The following is a 7,390-nucleotide window of genomic DNA, read 5'->3' as shown; positions in this document are numbered from 1 at the left end:
TCCTTTTAAGATAGCAAAAGCTTCATTTATTGAAGTTTTTTGTCATATGACCAAACAAGCGCTTTCGGGACCGCGCAGGGTCCCTTCATCAGGCTTTAGCATCAATGCTAAAGCCTGATGAAGGGACCCTGCGCGGTCCCGAAAGCGCTTGTTTGGTCATATGACAAAAAACTTCAATAAATGAAGCTTTTGCTATCTTAAAAGGACTGGTGTGCTGGTGACATTTCTACAATTCAGCTGTCACAGCACTCCCTCCAGCCTCCGTCCTTCTATGCTGCAGCAATGGTATGTCCCTCAGCGTCCTTACCTCTATACATTGGAGGGGGAAATTTATCAAAACTGGAGAAGACAAAAATCCGGAGCAGTTGCCCATGGCAACCAATCAGCTTCTATTCTCAGTTTGTTCAGTTAAGATTTGAAAATTAAAGAGAGGAGCTGATTGGTTGCTATGCACAACTGCTCCAGATTTTGTCTGCTCCAGTTTTGATGAATTCCCACTACTGTGTATAGAACATGATGACTCGAGGATCCTTAGACTGCTGCAGCGCAGGAGAAGAAACGCTGGAAGGACCGGTCTAAAAACAAGCCACCTCCAAGGTTCAGGCGAGTTCAACATTGTTATTTTTCTTCCTAGACAAAAACAAGCAGTTAACCCTTGCAGTGCAGGGGTAGCCCCTCTGCAAGGGTTAATTAAAAATTTGCCCATAGTTACATAACATTGTAACCTTCTGGCTATCCAGAAACTACATTACACTGGACCCGTAGCCAGCTCCCTTGTAGTATGCTGCCCCCTAGTGGTCTGAATTCTCCTATACACAATTACAGGTGAATATTGGACCAATAGGTGAAAGTCTTACCCTATGAATAATATGCTTCACTGTGATTTATTTTCATAATCTGTGCGGATCTACTTCACAGAAGAGTTCACTTCATGAATGCAGATACTGCATGTGGTACTTACAATATTTTGCCAATTATGCATTATTTTGACACTTGTTACTATTAATGTTTATAATCGTCAAATCACAAATATCATCACTCAGGAAACTGACCTTCTTCAAGTCTGGACATTTAACTGAAATGTCCCCATTTTGGAAAAATGCATTGGAGATTTTGAGGGTGTATGCAGAGCCAAATCATCCACCAAGAAACCTAGGCAGAACCAGAGGGGGTCCAGTACATGCCTAGGGGTCCCAGCTACGACTTTCATTCTCCAGCAGGGGATAGTTCAATTATTTAAATATGTGCACTTGTCTGGCACTACACAAAAGAGGATGTAGGCCAGGGATGTCCAAACCCCGGCCCTCCTGCTGTGGTGAAACTACAAATCCCATGAAGCATCTCTCTCTTGGAGTCATGTTTCTGGCTGTGAGAATCTTGCAAAGCATAACGGGATTCGTAGTTCCACCACAGCTGGAGGGCAGCAGTTTGGACATCCCTGAAGTAGGCATTTGGTGTCTGATGGGGAGGCCCAGGCCAGTACCTCATGTAGATGGGATGGCTGCTTTGTGCTATCCTTATTAATGTCAATTGAAGGGATGGAGGGTGCAAACATCTACCCTTGCTAGAAACCCATTCTACCTTAATCCTGGGGTGGACAAATTTATATGGAATTCAGCAAACAATCTAGAAGCCACCAGGGTTCTTTTTAGGAGCCAGCTTCTTTAACAACAATTATAGAAAACCTCAAAAGTTAGGTGCCAACTGTAAGTTTAAAGGAGCACTGGCTACCTGGCTCCTGGGATTTGTCCAGCCCCACCTGAATCCATCTCTGTAATGGGGCAGGATGTCTATTATACATCCCAAAGGTGGATGACCTCCCCATAGGAATGAATGGAGTAGCAGCTAATCTAAGACACCTTGCATCAGTACATGCGCAGCTCATAGCAGGCAAGGAGAAGCATGGACCAGTGGGTATGGCCACCTCAACTCAACGCTAAAATCCCCCTGTCATCCTGCATGATATGCACATCCCCATGATTCCTCTCATTTATCAGGGACCTGGACCAACCCTCTTCCCTGCACAGTTGTCTGGTGTCCTGTATTTTACAAGACATGTTCCCCATTTTGGAACACCTAGTTCATCACAAAACACAGCCAAGTGGTCGACAGAACCCGGGATACAACAAAGACTTAGTCTACTTAATGCAAATAAAGCATTGGGACCAGATAATCTACACCCCAAGATACTTAAGGAACTAAGCCAGGTTATAACAAGACCGTTATTCCTCATTTTTAAGGACTCTCTAGTGACTGGTAGAGTTCCATGTGACTGGCGGAGGGCTATGGTAATTCCAATTTTCAAAAAGGGGGCAAAATGCCAACCTGGGAATTACAGGCCAGTTAGTCTTACATCTGTAGTGTGCAAACTGCTAGAGGGAATGATTAAGGACTATTTAGTAGAATTTGTTACCAAACTCATCAAAGGGATGGAGGACCAGAGCTATGAGACACGGTTACTAAATTTAAATATGTTCACGCTGGAACTAAGGAGATTAAGGGGGGACATGATTTTCATGTACAAAATGTTCCATAGTCATAGCAACATTAGCAACAAACTCTTTACGATTAATTCCGTAACAAAGACTAGAGGACACCACCTGAAACTGGTAGAAAAAAAATTCAAACACAAGGGGCGAAGGGGATTCTTCTCAGTTCGCGCGGTTAGGGTCTGGAACTCACTGCCACAAGCAGTGATTTCAGCTAATAGTCTGGAATCATTCAAGAGGCTTTTGGACGATTTCCTGAGAAACGGTAATATACAGGGGTACAAGTACTCCTAAAAACGAGATGACTCGGGGATCTTTACACACACACACACAATAGGTTGGACTTGATGGACATGTGTCTTTATTCAACCTCAAATACTATGTAACTATGTAACTATGTTCATATATGAAAACTACAGAAAATGTGTATGTTGCTAGTATGGCTGTAAACCATTGAGCAGGAACCAGGAGCAGGAACACTGTCAGGGGATGAGGAGGGGGGAGCGTAGTCAGGATCTCAGCAAAGGTCAGTAACAGCAAGGCCGCAACATACAGAATCAGTAGGCAGAGGCAGTGTCAGGAAACAAGCCAGAGGTCAGCAACAAGCTGCAAAATGAGCAGTGCACACTAATGCACGCATATCCGGATGCTAATACATGCCTGGTTGTGATCCTATACACAAGCCCAGGTGCCACAGTATGCACATGTGATTGGACCTGCACTTCTGGAATGAACTGAACTTTCCTTACACCTCTCCCAAAAATACCTGCTTCCTGGCTATCATGCTGATCCAGTGGTTTCAGATTATAACGTCTGATCATTTTCAACCTCTGTACTTTTCCTGCATTGCTGTCATTTTATATTACTGTTAGCTGAATTGTACATAAGTTGCAGGTTAGGTTGTGTACACAGGTGCCTATAGATCACTTATGTGGGGCATATTTAACTTAAGGGCTACCATAAAAAGGGGTAAGATACTATAATTGGGAACATTGAAAACATATGAAATGTCATCAAGGTGGACGTGTGCTTTCATGAGCCAATCCCAGGCATGGAGGTCATTTTCTGCCTTTTCCACAAGCCTGTGATACCTGATAGGACACCTTACAGTGCAGATCTCTGAGCCGTCTGCCAACAGTCTGCTTTCTGGAACCAGCCCGTGTCATGTGACTGAACGATGACATCAGCTAACAGCTGGCTGACCAGAGGTCACACACTGCGAGATCTCATCTGGTGCAATGTGTTGTGTAACTAACATCTCATAATTGTTTTACAGATCAAGTAAACATTTAACACAAGTGAGAGGGTTCTTCAAGTATGCAAATGGCCCTGATAAAGACGTACAAGTCATTTTATTGGCCTAAACCTTTTCCTTTTGCTAAGCTCATTTTCCATCTACTTCGGCCATCAGAGCCCCACAGCCAGTATCTAAAAAGAAAAAATCTTTCTATGGAAAATTACTGTTTTCGAGATAAACATGCAGCCAACTTTCAAGTACATGTGAAAGAATTGAAAAAAAGCAGAATCTATGGTGGTCTATTTATTAACAATTTGCAGGGCTAATATTTGTGAATGTTTATTCTGTGTGATTACTGTTTATACATAATATAAGGAAAACAAACAGGTTTTTATCTTTACAAGTGCAATGTATTTTTGAATGTTTTGGTTAATATCACATTATGGCTACTAGATGGTGCTGAGGAGCAGAGGAACTTATTTTCTATGCTCCTTTTGCTCCATCTAGTGGCCATAATGTGATATTACACCAAAACAGTCAAAATTACATTGCATTTGTAAAAAGAAAACGTTCACACAGAAGGAACGTTAACACATATTCACAGGACGAATGTTTAGAAATAGAGCCCTATGTGTGGTTGCTTCTACTTAAACATCAGATCGGAGCAGATGTAGTCCAAGGAAATACCTCACCAACCATGATGCAAAAGGGGCTTTCTCTGTTCTTCTTTGTGTTAGCTGTGCTGTCAGTAATTATGGTATACAGTAGGAGATGGGAACTGACACAAATATTTCTTAGGTGTCAGTCACTGAAGTGCATACTCTCAGAGGTATCACTACAGATCATGTGCCTTCATAGCAAAATGTTGACCGGGTCCCCAGTGACCTCTCTCTGTAGCACGTGAAAATGCCTTGTCGATACTGTCACTTATCTTGACATAAATTATGGCTAAATCAAGGACAGGATGTGGTAGAGAGTTCAGCTCAGTACTAGGGACCAGGCATGAGCATACTGACCCTAGGTTTGGTTTGCTTGGATGTTTGCTGAATCCAGCCATAAATCTGGGTTTAGCAAATGTCCAAGAGAACCAAACCCAGGGCCACCTGTGTCTTAGCAACCAATGATTCTCTGGGACCCACACAGCATCAGTGGTTGCTAGGATGCAGGTGGGAGTACCATAACAACTAATTACAGTGTGGGGCTACCAGAATCCTAGCAACAGCATAATTGGTTGCTAAGGTGCTGGTGGCTCTATACCATCACAGGTTGTTATGGTGCGCCCGCATGCATTCTAGCAACCAATGATGTTGTGGGGGCCAAATAGCATCATTGGTTGCTAGATCACAGATGGAGGCTGAGTCATCTTGCAAACTGGCCAAATCGTTCACCCATTTAGTAAAGTAATCTCATAGTCGATCCAAACCCAAAGCTCATCTCTACTAGGGACCATTGTGGAAATACGTTGTCTGGGAGCAGCAGGGAATGAACTTAACCTAATCACCAGGATATTTTATATGATTACATAATAGTTAGTGCTCTCGACCCACGGCTCAAATTTCTGCCATTTCAGCAGGAATCGAGTTATCAATGGGGGCCTTAAAGTGGATCTTTACCCACTTTCACTGAAAACCACTTCAGTGTACAACTCTGCATCCTGATATGAAAGCATCTTACATTCATTAGTTAACCACTTCGCTAGCGGAGCAATTTTTTACTTTTTCACACACGTGTTAAAATTTGAATTTTTGGCTAGAAAACAGCTTAAAACCACCCCAACAATTAAACACTATATTGCCAAAAGTATTGGGATGCCTGCCTTTACACGCACATGAACATTAATGGCATCCCAGTCTTAGTCCGTAGGGTTCAATATTGAGTTGGCCCACCCTTTGCTGCTAGAGTATATTTTCTGAAAGCAGAGGCCCTTTAGAATATAAAAAAATCATCAATATTTCTAGTGGAGTGGGAAATGGTTGGAACATTAGTGAGGTTGTGATTGCTGTATTTGTCCCCATTAGGGAGTTTCTTCCTACTTCCCGCTAAGGCCCCATTCACACTGAGCGATTTATTGCGCGATTTTTGCAGCGATATCGCTCATATTTCCACACTATATCGCTCTATGTAGCTTCTCCAATCCATTTTAATGGAGCTGTTCACATCTCGTCGCTCAATATCGCTTGTAGCTCGTCGCTGTAGCTTGTCGCTCCTACATGACCCTTTTTTCGAGCGATTTCGCTCCTGATTGCATCCAATAGGAAAAATTTGTGCGACACGTCGCTCAATATAGCTCAATATCGCTCATATAAAATGGCGCGGAAAATCGCGCGATTTTCATGTCGCTCAGTGTGAATAGGGGCCTTAGGTGACTGGCCTATCTGGGAATCTGTTAGATTTGACCCAGGAAATGTCAGCTTTTCTATGTGCTGGATCTCCAGGTGGAACTGTTGAGGTTCTTTTCTGCTAATTGGCTGACTGGAGTAGTGGCATGACCGACTCAATCACACAGCAGGACTGAACGGCTGACAATATGGAGCAGGTTGGGCTGTGCACCCTTGGGCTTGGGTTGGGCTGTGCACCTACCTCTGGCCCATTCAGGATGCATGTTGCCTAAGTAAACTATTACTAGATTTTGAAAGCATGGGGTAGAGGTAAGGAGTGAGCAGGAAGACTAGGCTCTTTTCTTTCACCCTATGTTTTATTGTTTTATGTATTGCCATCATTGTATGTTTGCTGCAAGTTACATGTGTATTGCTACTATAGCTCATCCATCATCTGCATATTGTAGCAATTGGCATTGTGTTTCCAAAGTATTGCCACCATGACCCATGTATTATTCATGTTTGTTAACCCATGGGTTGTCACCATAGCCAAAGTGTTGCCCAATTATTGCCATAATGCCAGTGTGTTCTCCATGTATCATCATGGTCACCAATGTATTGCCCATGCATCGCCATGATGGCCAGTGTGCTGCCCACATTTGTTGGCCAAAACTGACAATACTTATTTCCTATTTATTTCCATGATCGGCAGCATGTTGCCCATGTATTGCCATGACTGGTAAAAACACTGTCACAGTTACCAGCATGCTGCCCATGTTGATGTATTGAGATAACTGTCTATGTGCTGTCCACTTATTCCCCTAATTGGCTGTGTGTTGTCTGCATATTGCCATTAGACATGTAAAGGCTCAAAAAAAATTGTTAATCTTCCTTTTGGATCGATTCAAATTTTTGGTTTCGGATTTTGGATCCAAAATTCAATTTGGTTCATTATTTGGAATTCAGATCAATTGCAATTTTTAATTTTCATTTCATTTAAATTCATATGGGCTTCTTTAACTGCCTCCGGGCCGGCCGTAGTAAAAAAACGGCCGGCCAGGAGCTCTCTAGATCTGAGCGGGCGTCTTTAGACGTCCGCTCAGACACACCCCCTTGCGCACGCCGCCGGGCGGGAAATGGCCGCAATTTAAAAACGGGCAGCCATGTAAAGCCGTCGGATCGCTTGTATTTAGCGACGATCGGTGCGGCCCCCGCTCCCTCTGCTGTCCTCCTCGCCATTGTCCCGCTGATCCCGGGCTCCGCTGTGCCCGGTGCGAGCCCGGGATCAGCATGTCGCCTGTGACACAGGGGATCAGAGAGAGATCGGTACACGAGCTCCCTCCGGT

This window comes from Nanorana parkeri, unplaced genomic scaffold (genome assembly GCF_000935625.1).
Source record: "Nanorana parkeri isolate BGI_ZX_2015 unplaced genomic scaffold, ASM93562v1 scaffold251, whole genome shotgun sequence".
Taxonomy (NCBI): domain Eukaryota; kingdom Metazoa; phylum Chordata; class Amphibia; order Anura; family Dicroglossidae; genus Nanorana; species Nanorana parkeri.
This window is presented reverse-complemented; position numbering follows the sequence as displayed.